The sequence below is a fragment of the Arachis stenosperma genome, chromosome 1 (assembly GCF_014773155.1).
Source record: "Arachis stenosperma cultivar V10309 chromosome 1, arast.V10309.gnm1.PFL2, whole genome shotgun sequence".
Classification (NCBI taxonomy): domain Eukaryota; kingdom Viridiplantae; phylum Streptophyta; class Magnoliopsida; order Fabales; family Fabaceae; genus Arachis; species Arachis stenosperma.
In genome coordinates this window covers 16,700,199-16,718,751 of record NC_080377.1, presented here as the reverse complement: position 1 = coordinate 16,718,751, position 18,553 = coordinate 16,700,199, and the positions used below count along the sequence as shown (strand labels likewise).

Below are 18,553 nucleotides of genomic sequence, written 5' to 3'. Positions count from 1 at the left end.
TTGGAGGAAGTTCAGTAATTTCTTGCTCAGCTGACCCACTTGTCCTTCCAAATTCCTAATGGAAGATCTAGTTTCAGTCATGAAACTTTGAGTGGTTTTGATCAGATCAGAGACCATGGTTGCTAAGTCAGAATTATTCTGCTTAGAGCTCTCTGTCTGTTGCTGAGAAGATGATGGAAAAGGCTTGCCATTGTTAAACCTGTTTCTTCCACCATTGTTATTGAAACCTTGTTGAGGTCTCTCGTGATTCTTCCATGAAAGATTTGGGTGATTTCTCCATGAAGACTTATAGGTGTTACCATAGGGTTCTCCTAGGTAATTTACCTCTTCCATGGAAGGGTTCTCAGGATCATAAGCTTCTTCCTCAGATGAAGCTTCCTTAGTACTGTTTGGTGCATTTTGCATTCCAGACAGACTTTGAGAAATCAAATTGACTTGTTGAGTCAATATTTTATTCTGAGCCAGAATGGCATTCAGAGTGTCAATATCAAGAACTCCTTTCTTCTGACTAGTCCCATTGTTCACAGGATTTCTTTCAGAAGTGTACATGAATTGGTTATTTGCAACCATTTCAATCAGTTCTTGAGCTTCAGTAGGCGTCTTCTTCAGATGAAGAGATCCTCCTGCAGAGCTATCCAAGGACATCTTAGATAGTTCAGAGAGACCATCATAGAAAATACCTATGATGCTCCATTCAGAAAGCATGTCAGAAGGACATTTTCTGATTAATTGTTTGTATCTTTCCCAAGCTTCATAGAGGGATTCTCCATCCTTTTGTCTAAAGGTTTGGACTTCCACTCTAAGCTTACTCCATCTTTGTGGTGGAAAGAATTTTGCCAAGAAGGCATTGACTAGCTTTTCCCATGAGTCCAGGCTTTCTTTAGGTTGAGAGTCCAACCATATTCTAGCTCTGTCTCTTACAGCAAAAGGGAATAGCATCAGTCTATAGACTTCAGGGTCAACCCCATTAGTCTTGACTGTGTCACAGATTTGCAAGAATTCAGCTAAAAACTGATGAAGATCTTCCATTGGAAGTCCATGGAACTTGCAATTCTGTTGCATTAGAGAAACTAATTGAGGCTTAAGCTCAAAGTTGTTTGCTCCAATGGCAGGGATAGAGATGCTTCTCCCATAAAAATCAGGAGTAGGTGCAGTAAAGTCACCCAGCACCTTCCTTGCATTGTTGGCATTGTTGTTGTTTTCGGCTGCCATTTGTTCATCTTCCTTGAAGAATTCGGTCAGGTGCTCTAAAGAGAGTTGTGCTTTGGCTTCTCTTAGCTTTCTCTTCAAAGTCCTTTCAGGTTCAGGATCAGCTTCAACAAGAATGCCTTTGTCCTTGCTCCTGCTCATATGAAAGAGAAGGGAACAAGAAAATGTGGAATCCTCTATGTCACAGTATAGAGATTCCTTTAAGTGTCAGAGGAAAAGAGAAATAGAAAGAAGAAGGAGAAGATAAATTCGAACTTTAGTTAGATAAGGTTCGAATTGTGCATTGAGAAGGAGTGGTACTCCATAAATAGAAGGATGTGGGAAGGAGGGAAGTTTATTTTCGAAAATTAATTAAAATACTTTGAAAACATTTTTGAAAAACATCAATTGATTTTCGAAAATCAAAGTGGAAAAGAAACCAAGTGATTTTTGAAAAAGATTTTGAAATTAGAAATTAAGAAGATTTGATTGAAAGTTATTTTGAAAAAGATGTGGTTAAGAAGATATGAAAAAAAATGTGATTGAGAAGATATGATTTGAAAACTATTTGAAAAGATATGATTTTAAAAACAATTTGAAAAGATATGATTTTAAAAATTGATGACTTGCCTAACAAGAAAAGATATGATTCAAACATTAAAAACCTTTCTCAACAGAAAAGGTAACAAATTTGAGATGTTCAATCAAATCATTAATTGTTAGTAAGTATCTTTTAAAAAGGAAAGAAATTGATTTTGAAAACATTTGATTGAAAAGATTTGATTTGAAAAAGATTTGATTTTGAAAAAACTAAAAAAAATTTGATTTTGAAAACAAAATCTTCCCCCTGCACCATCCTGGCGTTAAACGCCCAGAATGGTATACATTCTGGCGTTTAACGCCCAAAATGCTACCTCTTTGGGCGTTAAACGCCCAACCAGGTACCCTGGCTGGCGTTTAAACGCCAGTCTGCCTTCTTCACTGGGCATTTTTGAATGCTCAGCTTTTTCTGTATAATTCCTCTGCAGTATGTTCTAAATCTTCAATTCTTTGTATCATTGACTTGAAAAGACACAAATTAAAAATATTTTTGGATTTTTAATAATCAAAATGCAACAAGAATCAAATAACAATGCATGCAAGACACCAAACTTAGCAGTTTGTGTACTACTGACACTAACAATATGAGAATGCATATGAGACACAAAAAAAATACTTCAAGTCAATAGAATTCAAAGATTAGAACACAAAATATATGCATGGATTCGAAAAATATAACAAAAACATGCATTTGACACTAAACTTAAGATGAGACTCTAGACTCAAACAAGAAATATTTTTGGGATTTTTATGGTTTTGTAATTTTTTTTGTGATTTTCGAAAATTTAAGTGAAAACATCAAATTCTTAATGAGAATTCTAGGAATCAGTGCAATGCTAGTCTAAGACTCCGGTCCAGGAATTAGACATGGCTTCACAGCCAGCCAAGCTTTCAAAGAAAGCTTCGGTCCAAAACACTAGACATGACCAAGGTCAGCCAAGCCTTAGCAAATCACTGCTCCAACAGCAAGATTGATACGAAATCAACAAGCTCTTGTGGTGATAAGTTGAAACCTCGGTCCAATCAGATTAGACATGGCTTCTCAGCCAGCCAGATTTCAACAAATCATCATGAAACTCTAGAATTCACCTTCAAGAATTTCGAAAAAAAAATACCTAATCTAAGCAACAAGATGAACCGTCAGTTGTCCAGCCTAAACAATCCCGGGCAATAACACCAAAAATTTGATGTTGTTGCCGGATCTTGGCTCTGATGTTACCAAAAGCTTGCTCAAAACATGAACAATCCCCGGCAACGGCGCCAAAAACTTGGTCGGCGAAATTGTGAACTATACTTTTTCACAACTCTCATAATCCCTGGTAATGGCTCCAAAAACTTGGTGCGCTCAATACCATGGCATTACACAACTTCGCACAACTAACCAGCAAGTGCACTGGGTCGTCCAAGTAATAAACCTTACGTGAGTAAGGGTCGATCCCACGGAGATTGTTAGTATTGAAGCAAGCTATGGTCATCTTGTAAATCTTAGTCAGGCAAACTCAAATGTATATGATGATGATGAACGAAAATAACATAAAAGATAAAGATAGTGATACTTATGTATATCATTGGTGTAAGAGCTTCAGACAAGTGTATGAAGATGCCTTCCCTTCCGTCTCTCTGCTTTCCTACAGCCTTCATCCAATCCTTCTTACTCCTTTCCATGGCAAGCTCGTGTAGGGTCTCACTGTTGTCAGCAGCTACCTCCCATCCTCTCAGTGAAAGCGATTGCATATGTCCTGTCACGGCATAGCGGAATTCATCTGTCGGTTCTCAATCAGGCGCGGAATAGAATCCAGTGATTCTTTTGCGTTATCACTAACGCCCCCGCCCTCAGGGTTTGAAGCACGTCACAGTCATTCAGTCATTGAATCCTACTCAGAACACCACAGACAAGGTTAGACCTTCCGGATTCTCTTGAATGCTGCCATCAGGTCCTGCCTATACCACGAAGACTCCGAAGAATCCAAGAGATATTCACTAAGCCTCGAATGCTTGTAGAACAAGAATGGTTGTCAGTCACCTTGTTCATAGGTGAGAGTGGTGATGGGCGTCAATCATCACCATCATCATGTTGAAGAACAAGTGATATCTTGGTAAAAGAACAAGCGGAATTGAATGGAAGAACAATAGTAATTGCATTAATACTCGAGGTACAGCAGAGCTTCACACCCTTAATCTATGGTGTGTAGAAACTCCACCGTTGAAAATACATAAGCATAAGGTCCAGGCATGGCCGAATGGCCAGCCTCCCAAAGATCTAAGATAGCATAAAAGTGAAGATAGCTACCAAAGTCTACTAATACAATAGTAAAAGGTCCTATTAATAGTAAACTAGTAACCTAAGGTGTACAGAAATGAGTAAATGACATAAAAATCCACTTCCGGGCCCACTTGGTGTGTGCTTGGGCTGAGCAATCAAGGAAATTCGTGTAGAGACCTTTTCTGGAGTTAAACGCCAGCTCCCATGCCAGTTTGGGCGTTTAACTCCAACTTTTATTCCTGTTCCGGCGTTTAACGCTGGAATTCCTGAGGCCGGATTGCTTCGCGGGTTTGGGCCATCAAATCTTGGACAAAGTATGGACTATTATATATTGCTGGAAAGCCCTGGATGTCTACTTTCCAACGCCGTTGAGAGCGCGCCAATTGGGCTTCTGTAGCTCCAGAAAATCCACTTCGAGTGCAGGGAGGTCAGAATCCAACAGCATCTGCAGTCCTTTTTGGTCTCTGAATCAGATTTTTGCTCAGGTCCCTCAATTTCAGCCAGAAAATACCTGAAATCACAGAAAAACACACAAACTCATAGTAAAGTCCAGAAAAGTGAATTTTAAATAAAAACTAATAAAAATGTACTAAAATCTAACTAAAAGATATCAAAAACATACTAAAAACAATGCCAAAAAGTATACAAATTATCCGCTCATCAACAACTAAGGGTGGAGCACCAAGAACATTCCATCCTCCTCCATGAAATTAGAGAAGACCAAAGAGTCATGAGAGAGGAGCAACAAAGGCAAGGAAGAGACATTGAGGAGCTCAAGCACTCCATAAGATCTTCAAGAGGAAGAACAAGCCGCCATCACTAAGGTGGACCCGTTCTTTAATCTCCTTGTTCTTTATTTTTCTGTTTTTTGAATTTTTATGCTTATGTTTATCTATGTTTGTGTCTTATTACATGATCATTAGTGTCTTAGTGTCTATACCTTAAAGTTATGAATGTCCTATGAATCCATCACCTTTCTTAAATGAAAAATGTTTTTATTACAAAAGAACAAGAAGTACATGATTTCAAATTCATCCTTAAAACTAGTTCAATTATTTTGATGTGGCGACAATACTTTTTGATTTCTGAATGTATGCTTGAACAGTGCATATGTCTTTTGAATTTATTGTTCATGAATGTTAAAATTTTTGGCTCTTGAAGGAATGATGAAAAAGGAAACATGTTACTGAGGATTTGAAAAATCATAAAAATGATTCTTGAAGCAAGAAAAAGCAGTGAATTCAAAAAAAAAAAGAGAAGAGCAAGCAGAAAAAGCCAATAGCCCTTTAAACCAAAAGGCAAGGATAATAAAAAGGATCCAAGGCTTTGAGCATCAGTGGATAGGAGGGCCTACAGGAATAACATCCTGGCCTAAACGGCTAAACCAAGCTGTCCCTAACCATGTGCTTGTGGCGTGAAGGTGTCAAGTGAAAACTTGAGACTGAGGGGTTAAAGTCGTGATCCAAAGAGAGTGTGCTTAAGAACCCTGGACACCTCTAATTGGGGACTCTAGCAAAGCTGAGTCACAATCTGAAAAGGTTCACCCAGTTATGTGTCTAGGGCATGGATGTATCCGGTGGTAATACTGGAAAACAGAGTGCTTTGGGCCACGACCAAGACTCATAAAGTAGCTGTGTTCAAGAATCAACATACTATACTAGGAGAATCAATAACACTATCTGAATTCTGAGTTCCTATAGATGCCAATCATTCTGAACCTCAAAGGATAAAGTGAGATGCCAAAATTGTTCAGAGGCAAAAAGTTACACCCGCTCATCTAATTGGAGCTAAGTTTCATTGATAGTTTGGAGTTTATAGTATATTCTCTTCTTTTTATCCTATTTGATTTTCAGTTGATTGGGGACAAGCAACAATTTAAGTTTGGTGTTGTGATGAGCGGATAATTTATACGCTTTTTGGCATTGTTTTTAGTATGTTTTTAGTATGTTTTAGTTAGTTTTTATTATATTTTTATTAGTTTTTATTTAAAATTCACTTTTCTAGACTTTACTATGAGTTTGTGTATTTTTCTGTGATTTCAGGTATTTTCTGGCTGAAATTGAGGGACCTGAGCAAAAATCTGATTCAGAGGATGAAAAGGGCTGCAGATGCTGTTGGATTCTGACCTCCCTGCACTTGAAGTGGATTTTCTGGAGCTACAAAAGCCCAATTGATGCGCTCTCAATTGTGTTGGAAAGTAGACATCCTGGGCTTTCCAGAAATATATAATAGTTTATACTTTGCCCGAGATTTGATGGCCCAAACAGGCGTTCCAAGTCAGCTTCAGAATTCCCGGCGTTTAACGCCGGAACTGGCACAGAAGTGGGAGTTAAACGCCCAAACTGGCACAAAAGCTGGCGTTTAACTCCAAAAAAGTCTCTACATATGGAAGCTTTAATGATCAACCCAAGCACACACCAAGTGGGCCCGGAAGTAGATTTTTATGTCATTTACTCATTTCTGTAAACCCTAAGCTACTAGTTCTCTATAAATAAGACATTTTGCTATTGTATTTTCATCTTGGTTCTTTTGGTTTCCTCTCTGCGGCCGAAGCCAATGATCACCATTATCACTTATGTATTTTCAACGGTGGAGTTTCTACACACCATAGATTAAGGTGTGGAGCTCTGCTGTACCTCGAGTATCAATGCAATCACTACTATTTTCCATTCAATTCAGCTTATTCTTGTTCTAAGATATTCATTCACACCCAAGAACATGATGAATGTGATGATTATGTGACGCTCATCATCATTCTCACTTATGAACGCGTGCCTGACAACCACCTCCGTTCTACATGCAAACAAGGCTTGAATGTATATCTCTTGGATTCCTGAATCAGAATCTTCGTGGTATAAGCTAGAATCCATTGGCGGCCATTCTTGAGAATCCGGAAGGTCTAAACCTTGTCTGTGGTATTTTGAGTAGGATTCAGGGATTGAATGACTTTGACGAGTTTCAAACTCGCAATTGTGTGGCGTTAGTGACAGACGCAAAAGAATCACTGGATTCTATTCCAACATGATCGAGAACCGACAGATGAATAGCCGTGCTGTGACAGAGCGCATTAAACATTTTCACTGAGAGGACGGGACTGTAGCCATTGACAACGGTGATGTCCAACATACAGCTTGCCATGGAAAGGAGTAAGAAGGATTGGATGAAGACAGTAGGAAAGCAGAGAGACGGAAGGGACAAAGCATCTCCATACGCTTATATGAAAGCATCTCCATACGCTTATATGAAATTCTCACCAATGAATTACATAAGTATCTCTATCTTTATTTTATGTTTTATTCATCTTTTAATTATCAATCCTCCATAACCATTTGAATCCGCCTGACTGAGATTTACAAGATGACCATAGCTTGCTTCATACCAACAATCTCCGTGGGATCGACCCTTACTCGCGTAAGGTTTATTACTTGGACGACCCAGTGCACTTGCTGGTTAGTTGTGCGAAGTTGTGATAAAGAGTTGAGATTGCAATTGAGCGTACCATGTTGATGGCGCCATTGATGATCACAATTTCGTGCACCAGTACCTCTAGTGCACAACATTTTGAAAGACCGGGATAGACATCGACGGGTCAGTATTTATCATAGGTAACACGACGTTGCAAATCAAACCACTATCCAACTGAGCATGGTCTTGAGACATTGTCAGTGCCAGACAAGTATGTGCTCCACCGACCCTCTGCACCTCCTTACAAATTTCTCACGGGTGTCAATTTTTGGCAACACACAAAAATTAACGTAACATACTCTAATGCATATTAAGTAAATCGGAACATATACCAGTAATTCAAGTTTCTATCGTAGTGTCACATGAAGACTCCATAGACAACGTTGGTAAATTACTTGCAACGATAGTGGTATTTAAGCCTATTAGACTCAACCACTCTGTACTCCATATCCCGTCTAATACTTTAGTTTTTCAGCACAATTGGAACTGATTCATTGTTTCTGAACCCGTGGCTAACCCGGAATTCCACACCACCATCCATATTGTAATAATCCCCCCGTCACGCGCATTCATAAGATCATCAGAATGCATTGCGTCCAAGTTCAATGTCCGATAATGGCTAGGAACATTCAGTAGTCGAGAAATGGCCAAAGGGGGGGCACCAGAAACCTACCAACACCGCCTATGGGAGACTTCGGTACATACACATCCTCGGAAGCTGTTTCGCTAGAGGACCTGGACTAAGCAACATAAGTGGAATCACCTTCACTGTCATAATTGTCTGCGCTATCATGAGGCTGGGCGTAACGAATCGATGTGGCCTTGAGCGGCACAACTTCAGGACTCAAACCCACACCACCACCCACAACCACATCACAGACCACAGCATACAACTCCATCAAATGTTGCGGCATTAGTCGTGTGCATGTACGTTAAACATTACCCTCAAATATTGATTCCCATCAATCCAAAATAACCGGTTGGTAAATTCACTATTCGGAAGGGTGTGCAAAAATCTGTATGCAATGCGCCCGACCTCCTTCATACCTATTCCCCTCCCCCCATATTGCTCAGCATGACCATCTTGAGCACATCTAGGGTATTAACCTAGTTAGTGCACAGCATGACAGTCTTATTAAACTCAAAAATTACCCCCTCATCACCGTGTTTAACTATCCTATTGGGATAAACCACAACAAAGAAGAATTGATTATTCTCCATCAGAACAAAACAGAGATAAGGGAAACAAAAGATTGGTTTATGAATTGTATAATGGGTGATACTGGAATGGGCTCTATAAATAGAGTCTTTCTCCAACATATCTTGGGTGCACAAACACCTGAACAATATTACACACATCTCGGGTGCTGTGACCCACAATAGAGGCCAGACAAATCCCAGATGCTGAGGCCAGAAGAAGAAAACTATATACATCTCGGGAGCTGAGACCTCACATCGTTTTCGAGCATACCTGGGATGCTCAGCACCTGATCTCTGCCCCATTACATATCCCGTGTACTTCCTAGATATGACTTGGCGTCACCCTGTCACAGAACGGGATCTGAGACGCCGAGATACGTTTATATGTGAAAACCCCCCTCAACTTTCGAGATGTGTCCTGTTATGCAATTTTGTAAATACTCAAGCGTTTATGTATTTTTATAAATAAAATATTTATTTTATTTAAATAAAAAATCTAGTTTTGACGTTTAATAAATAACGAATAAACTGATTACTCGATGAACCCAAATACTTAATTTCATGTTTTTGATGTGTGGGGAAACGAGACAAAAATAAAACCTTAAAACTCTTGATGAGTGTTATGTCAGAAAGTTAACCAAATCATTTCAATAATAAAAGAGTGTTCCCATGAGAAAAATAACTGAGTTTTTCGTGCGAGGGTTGCTCAAAAGAAAATAGAGATATGAAAGATAGAACAAGCTTCTCATAAAAATAACAAAAAAAATTACTAAATATTTTGAACTATCTCAAAAGAATGCTAATTATTTGAGGCTGGTTTAATTGTATATGATAATTATTTAATTTCTAATTTCGTTTATGATTGATACATTGAAGAAACTGGTTATAGCTATTGATTCCTTAATTCCATAGGTGACCAATTCTCTTCTATATTACATCATGTGAATCCCTTAAACATGTATGTGTCTACAACAAGACCAACTAGGAACAATATAATTATCGAATACACAATTCACATAATTCCAAAATTTAATCCTAATAATAAAATGTAAGTATAATAGCCACACTTCAATTGGCCCTAGGATCACTCACTCATATAAATGACGTTATCATATTTTTCATCTCTCAACTTCACCAACACTCATATGAAATAATAGAACAAAGAAGGACTTCACATAATCATATCTTTTTTTTCATTTCATGGAACATACAATACATAAGACATATGTGCCTTTATATAGGCAATGATTCCTACTAAAATAATAATTTATGAATTACAACTCAATTTTGTAATGACTATTATTTTATGAGTTGGCTTCATGAATCTTCTTTCAACTTGTATTCATGTAGTTTCCATAATCTTCTAATTTGCTTGACTTCCAATTTCAATTCAATTTGATTTTGAATTTCTTCAATGTTGTAGAATGTTGTAGATGTACTACTCTCTTGAATGTTCTTCAAAAATCTTCAAGCTTCCAACATCTTCTAGTAAATAGATGATTATTGTTTTCAACTCAAACTTTTCTTCTTCAATTCTTTAACCATGTTTCATGAAGATTCTAGTCCATGCAAGTTGATTTAAAATTTTAATCAACATTGCCTCCCTTAAATCAAACTTGCAGAATTAAGCATCTTCTTCAATTTGTAAAATAACTCGATCTTCAATGACTTTGTAAATATATCAGTAACTTGTTCTTCAGTTGGACAATACTCGATCACTGGTTTTTGTTTGTATCCTTTTGCAACTAATCTTGCTTTGAAACGATCAACTTCGCCATTGGGTTTGTACTTATTCTTGTAAACTCACTTTACTCCAATCGGCTTCTTATCTGCTGGTAAATCTGTCAGCTCCCATGTGTCATTCTTCTCAATGGCATGAATTTCCTCATCCATTGCTTTCTTCCAATTGTTGTCTTTAAAGGCTTCTTCAAAGTTCAACGGCTCACAATCTAAAAATAGAGAAAAATTTATGATTTCTTCATCGGACAGATCGTTGTCATTGCCAACTTCATAATTTGCTAATCTAGTAGGTAGTCTCCTCTCTCTTTGAGGTCTTCTAGATGATTATGGTTGTTCGGTTGCGTCGGGTTGTCTTTCTTCTTCATCATCAATGTATTTGAAATTACAATCGAATGCTTTTCTGTCTTTGTGTTCCAGTCCCACATGGCTTTCTCGTCAAACGTCACGTCTCTGCTGATGATTACTTTCTTTGTTTTTGGATTGTACAACTTGTATGCTTTTGATTCTGTGCTATAGCCAATAAAGATACACTTCTCGCCTTTGTCATCTAACTTCTTCCTTAATTGATCTGGTACATGGGCATAAGCGATACACCCAAAGACTCTGAAATAATGAATGGAATGCCGCTTTCCACTCCAAGCTTCCTCTGGAGTTTCATCACGAACACTCTTTGTTGGGCACCTATTTAAAATATGAACTGTTGTTGCGACTGCTTCTGCCCAAAACTCTTTAGGCATTCGTTTTGACTTGAGCATGCATCTGACCATATCCATGATGGTTCTATTCTTTCTTTCACCAACTCCATTTTGTTGAGGAGTGTATCTAGTTGTTAGTTGGTGTTAAATTTCGTATTGCTTAAAGTATTCTGAACATGCAAGATATTCTGTTTTTCTGTCTGTTCTGAGAATTTTGATTTTACAGCCACTTTGTTTTTCGACAAATGTCTTGAATGTCTTAAAGACATCACATGCTTCTGATTTTTGCTTCGGAAAGTATACCCATGTATATCTACTAAAATCATCAATAAAAGTGATAAAGTACCTGCTACCACCATTACTGGAACTTCTACAGAACAGAGATCTAAATGCACAATTTCAAGTAATCTTCTAGCTCTCCAAGACTTTCCTGTAGGGAATGGATCTCTGTGCTTCTTTCCCAGTTGACAAATCTCACAAACACAATTGGAAATATGAATCCGTGGTAGACCAGAAACAAGTCCTTTTCTTGACAAGTAGTTTAGGCCAGGAAAATGAAAGTGGCCGAACCGCATATGCCACAACCAATTATCATCAAGTATCACAGAACTCATGCAAGAAGGATTAACATGTTGAATTTTTAATAGAAACATTCTGTTTGAAGTCATCTTTGCTTTATCAATGAACCTTCCATTGTTGTCAAATACAGTGCAATATCTACGATAAGTTATCATCTTATATCCCTTCTCAGATAATTGCCCCATACTCAGTAAATTGAAATCAAGTTCAGGAGCATAGAAAACATCATAAATATAACTCAGAGAACCATCTTTCAATCTAATTGGTAGGTCGTATGTGCCCTTTTTCCTTTGATAAGGATCTTTGTACTATTACCAAACTTCAATAATAGTTTAACTGAATCATCTAATGAAGAAAATAACTCCTTTCTACCAGACATATGATTACTGCAAGCATTATCCAAGTACCATATATTTTCATCTTCAGCACATGAATTACTTGTAAAAAATAAAGTCTGAGTACCCGGATTGTCATCAGTATTTTGATGCTGATTTTCTGCAACATATGCTTGATTATTATTCATCACTTTGAATTTGCAATCTGCTACTTTGTGTCCATACTTTCCACAATGAAAATAGTTGAAATTAGTTCTTTCCTGATAAAAATTACATCGACCTCTTCCTCGGTTGACAGGACTGAAATTCGTTCCACCTCTTCCTTGATTAGGTGGTGTAAAATTGTTGTAACTTCCTTGGTTGTAATTGCCACGACCTCTACCTCTGAAACTTCCTCTGCCTCTACTTTGAAAATTGAAACCACGACCTTGTCTTTTGGTGGACGAAATTGTGATTCCTTTGTTATTGTATTTTGTAAAATTCATTGCTTTTTCAACTATGTGTGGACACAACTCCGTTCAACTTAACCAGCAAGTGTACTGGGTCATCCAAGTAATACCTTACGTGAGTAAGGGTCGATCCCACAGAGATTGTTGGTATGAAGCAAGCTATAGTCACCTTGTAAATCTCAGTTAGGCAGATTAAATTGGTTTATGGGTTTTCGAATAATTAATAATGAATAGAAAATAAAAGGGATAGAAATACTTATGTAAATCAATAGTGGGAATTTCAGATAGGCGTGTAGAGATGCTAGAATCCTTTCGAATCTCTACTTTCTTATTGCTTTCATCCAATCCTTCTTATTCCTTTCCATGGCAAGCTGTATGTAGGGCATCACCATCATCAATGGCTACTTTTAATCCTCTCAGAAAAATGGTCCTATGCGCTGTCACTGCACGGCTAATCGTCTGGAGGCATCACCCTTGTTGATAACTACATCCCATCCTCTCAGTGAAAATGGTCCAAATGCTTTGTCACAGCACGGCTAATCATCTGTCGGTTCTCAATCAGGTTGGAGTAGAATCCATTGATTCTTTTGCGTCTGTCACTAACGCACAGCCTTCAGGAGTTTGAAGCTCGTCACAGTCATTCAATACCAGAATCCTACTCGGAATACCACAGACAAGGTTAGACTTTCCGGATCCCCGGGATCCTACTCGGAATACCACAGACAAGGTTAGAATTTCTGGATCCCCATGAATGCCGCCATCTATCTAGCTTATACCACGAAGATTCTGTTGGGGAATCTAAGAGATATGCGCCCAGCCTAGAATAGAACGGAAGTGGTTGTCAATCACGCGCGTTCATAGGTGAGAATGATGATGAGTGTCACGGATCATCACATTCATCAAGGTGTTGTGCAACGTATATCTTGGAATAAGAATAAAAGAAAATTGAATAGAAAGTGATAGTAATTGTTTGAAACTTGAGGTACAGCAGAGTGATGAGCGGATATTTTATACGCTTTTTGGGGTAATTTCATGTAGATTTTAGCATGTTTTAATTAATTTTTAGTTAAATATTATTAGTTTTTAGGCAAAAATCATATTTCTGGACTTTACTATGAGTGTGTGTATTTTTCTGTGATTTCAGGTATTTTCTGGCTGAAATTGAGGAAGCTGAGCAAAAATCTGACTTAGGCTGAAAAAGGACTGCTGATGCTGTTGGATCCTGACCTCCCTGCACTCGAAATGGATTTTCTGGAGCTACAAGTGTCCAATTGACGCGCTCTCAACGGCGTTGGAAAGTAGACATCCAGGGCTTTCCAGCAATATATAATAGTTCATACTTTGCGCGAAGATAGACGACGTAACTTGGCGTTGAACGCCAAGTACATGCTGCTGTCTGGAGTTAAACGCCAGAAACACGTCATGATCCGGAGTTGAACGCCCAAAACACGTCATAACTTGGAGTTCAACTCCAAGAAAAGCCTCTACTCGTGGATAGCTTTAGTCTCAGCCCCTGCACACACCAAGTGGGCCCCAGAAGTGGATTTCTGCACCAATTATCTTAGTTTACTCATATTCTATAAACCTAGGTTACTAGTTTATTATTTAAACAACTTTTAGAGAATTATTTTGTACCTCATGATATTTTCAGATCTGAATTACATACTTTTTGACGGCATGAGTCTCTAAACTCCATTGTTGGGGGTGAAGAGCTCTGCAGCGTCTCGATGAATTAATACAATTACTTTGTTTTCCATTCAAACACGCTTGTTCTTATCTAAGATGTTCATTCGCACTTAATTATGGAGAAGGTGATGATCCGTGACACTCATCACCTTCCTCAATCCATGAACGTGTGCCTGACAACCACCTCTGTTCTACGTCAGATTGAATGAGTATCTCTTAGATTCCTTAATCAGAATCTTCGTGGTATAAGCCGGATTGATGGCGGCATTCATGAGAGTCCGAAAAGTCTAAACCTTGTCCGTGGTATTCCAAGTAGGATTCTGGGATTGAATGACTGTGACGAGCTTCAAACTCCTGAAGGCTGGGCGTTAGTGACAGACGCAAAAGAATCAATGGATTCTATTCCAACCTGATTGAGAACCGACAGATGATTAGCCGTGCTGTGACAGAGCATAGGAACGTTTTCACTGAGAGGATGGGAGGTAGCCATTGACAACGGTGACACCCTACATAGAGCTTACCATGGAAGGGACCTTGCGTGTGGGAAGAGGATTTCAAGGAAAAGTAGAAATTCAAAGGACAAAGCATCTCCAAACTCCAACATATTTCTCATTACTGCACAACAAGTAACGCTTTTATTCTCTTTTATTTTTCCAATCTAATAATTCCAACTGATAATTTTAATTAATATCCTGACTAAGATTAATAAAATAAATATAGTTCGTTTCAACAAAAACAATCTCCGTGGGATCGACCCTTACTCACGTAAGGTATTACTTGGACGACCCAGTGCACTTGCTGGTTAGTTGTGCGAATTGCCAAAGAGTTAGATTGCATTTCGTGCACCAAGTTTTTGGCGTCGATGCCGGGGATTATTGAGTTTGAACAACTAAAGGTTTATTTTATTTCTTAGATTAGGAATAATTTATTTTTATTGTTATAGAGTCATTAAATCTTGATAGGATAGTTTCTTTTCAAAAATTTCTTTTCAAAATTTATTATTTTTCTTAATTAATTGTCAATTTTTCGTGAGTCTAGTGTCTTGTTCTAAGTTTGGTGTCAATTACATGCTTTTCCTTGTCTCTTAATTTTTTTCGAATTGCATGTTCTTGTTTTTCCTTGATCTTCAAGTTGTTCTTGTTTATCTTTCTTGTTGATCTTGAGTTTTTCTTGTTTTGTGTCTTTTCTTGTTTCACTTGTGTTCTTTTTAAAGCATTAATTTTCCAAAAGGAATATACCTATTCAAAACAAGTGTTACATTTACTCCCAATTGGCTAGAGTATTGTTTTATATTCTTGATGATTGGGCACCAGTTCTTTTGAAAATCTTTTTCAAAAATAATCTTTCTTGATTTAATCTTGTGCCAAACTCTAAGTTTGGTGTTTTCTTGTTAATTTTAATATAATTTTCGAAAATTTGTCTTGGTTTTCTAAAAATTTTAAGTTTGGTGTTCTTTCTTTTGTTCTTGGTGTTCTTGTGAATCTTCAAGGTGTTCTTGAGTCTTTCTTGTGTTTTGATCTTAAAATTTTTAAGTTTAGTGTTCCTTGGTGTTTTCCCTCCAAAATTTTCGAAAATAAGGAACATTGGATCTAAAAATTTTAAATCTTGTGTCTTTTGCATATTTTTCTCTTTCATCATAAAATTCAAAATTCAAAAAAAAATATATACTTTCTAACTAATTTTGAACTACATTTTTCGAAAATTCTATATAAAAATTCAATTTTCAATTTCAAAATATTTCCAATTTCTTTTATTTAATTCGTTTTTATTTTATTTTATAAAAATTAATTTTTATAAAATAAATAATATCAACATATATACCATCTCTTTTATTCCATCATGGAACTAAGTGGGAATGAACAGTCCAGGAGGACTCTGGGGTCATATGCTAACCCCACTACTGCTTTATATGGGAGTAGTATCTGTATACCCTCCATTGGAGTTAGTAGCTTTGAGTTGAATCCTCAGCTCATTATCATGGTGCAGCAAAACTGTCAGTATTCTGGTCTTCCACATGAAGAACCTACAGAGTTTCTGGCACAATTTTTGCAAATTGCTGACACAGTACATGATAAGGAAGTGGATCAGGATGTCTACAAATTATTACTGTTTCCATTTGCTGTAAAAGATCAAGCTAAGAGGTGGTTAAATAACCAGCCTAAGAACAGCATAAAAACATGGAAGCAGCTGTCAGAAAAATTCCTGAATCACTATTTCCCTCCAAAACGGATGACACAGCTAAGGCTAAGCATCCAAGGCTTCAAACAAGGAGATAATGAATCTCTTTATGATGCCTGGGAGAGATACAGAGAGATGCTAAGAAAATGCCCCTCTGAAATATTTTCAGAATAGGTGCAATTAGACATCTTCTACTATGGGCTTACAGAAAAAGTTTAGATTTCTCTAGACCACTCAGCTGGTGGATCTATACATATGAGAAAAACAATTGAAGAAGCTCAAGAGCTTATTGATACAGTTGCCAGAAATCAACATCTGTACCAAAGCAGTGAATCTTCCATGAAAGAAGAAGCTAAAACAGTAACTGCTGAACTCAGTCCGGTGGATCATGCTAATGAATTCAATCAGCAATTAGACTTTCTAACTCAGCAGCTAGCCGAATTCAAGGAAATATTACAGGAAACAAGAATGGCTAACAGGAATATGGAAGTGCAATTAAAGCAGACAGAAAAGCAACTGTCAAAACAAATAACAGAAGAATGCCAAGCAGTTCAATTAAGAAGTGGGAAAACATTAAATACCTCACTTCAAAGCAGCAGGAAACCAAGAAATGAACAATTGGTTACTCAAAATCCCTCTGAGGACAGTCAGAGCCCAGAGAGGAATAAAGCTGGCGCTGAACGCCCAGACCATGCTCATTCCTGGCGTTCAACGCCAGAAACAAGCATGAATCCAGCGTTGAACGCCCAAAGGGAGCATGGTTCTGGCGTTCAAACGCCAGTAACAAACAAGGAGGTGGCGTCTAACGCCACTCCAGCTTCCACCCCTGGCATTCAAATGCCAGTGGGGGATCAGTCGCATACAAGTGCTGATGACAACCCTTCTAAAAAGGCTTCCCAACCCACTTCTGTAGGTAATAAACCTGCAGCAACTAAGGTTGAGGAATACAAAGCCAAAATGCCTTATCCTCAAAAACTCCGCCAAGCGGAACAGGATAAGCAATTTGCCCGCTTTGCAGACTATCTTAGGACTCTTGAAATAAAGATTCCGTTTGCAGAAGCACTTGAGCAAATACCATCTTATGCTAAGTTCATGAAAGAGATCTTAAGTCATAAGAAGGATTGGAGGGAAACTGAAAAAGTTTACCTCACTGAAGAATCAGTGCAGTCATTCTGAAAAGCTTACCTGAGAAGCTTAAAGATCCTGGGAGCTTCATGATACCATGCACATTAGAGGGCACTTGCACCAAGCAAGCTTTATGTGATCTTGGGGCAAGTATCAACCTAATACCTGCATCGACTATCAGAAAGCTTGGTTTAACTGAAGAAATAAAACCAACCAGGATATGTCTTCAACTTGCTGATGGCTCCATTAAATACCCATCAGGCGTGATTGAGGACATGATTGTCAAGGTTGGGCCATTTGCCTTTCCTACTGACTTTGTGGTGCTGGAAATGGAGGAGCACAAGAGTGCAACTCTCATTCTAGGAAGACCTTTCTTAGCAACTGGCCGAACCCTCATTGACGTCCAAAAAGGGGAAGTAACCTTGAGAGTCAATGAGGAGGAGTTCAAGTTGAATGTTGTCAAAGCCATGCAACATCCAGACACCCCAAATGACTGCATGAGTGTTGATATTATTGACTCTCTGGTAAGAGAGGTCAATATGGCTGAGAGTCTCGAATCAGAGCTAGAGGACATCTTTAAAGATGTTCAGCCTGACTTGGAGGAATCAGAGAGAATAGTAGAACCTCTGAAAATCCCTCAGGAAGAGGAGAAACCCCCAAAACCCGAGCTCAAACCATTACCACCATCCCTAAAATATGCATTTTTGGGATAAGGTGATACCTTTCCTGTAATTATAAGCTCTACCTTAGAGCCACAGGAAGAGAAAGCACTAATTCAAGTGCTAAGGACACACAAGACAGCTCTTGGGTGGTCCATCAGTGATCTTAAGGGCATTAGCCCAGCCAGATGCATGCACAAGATCCTATTGGAGGGTGACGCCAAGCCTGTGGTCCAACCACAAAGGCGGCTGAACCCAGCCATGAAGGAAGTAGTGCAAAAAGAGGTCACTAAGCTACTAGAGGCTGGGATTATTTATCCTATTTCTGATAGCCCCTGGGTGAGCCCTGTCCAAGTCGTCCCTAAGAAAGGTGGCATGACAGTGGTTCATA

General features: G+C 38.2%; 1 non-coding gene across 1 annotated transcript; it reads left to right on the top strand.

The window, feature by feature from the left end:
- The first annotated feature begins 699 nt into the window (after positions 1 to 699).
- LOC130955363 (small nucleolar RNA R71) lies at positions 700 to 807 on the top strand. Its single transcript, XR_009076735.1, has one exon. It is a non-coding gene; the product is annotated as a small nucleolar RNA R71 (small nucleolar RNA).
- The last annotated feature ends 17,746 nt before the right edge of the window (positions 808 to 18,553 follow it).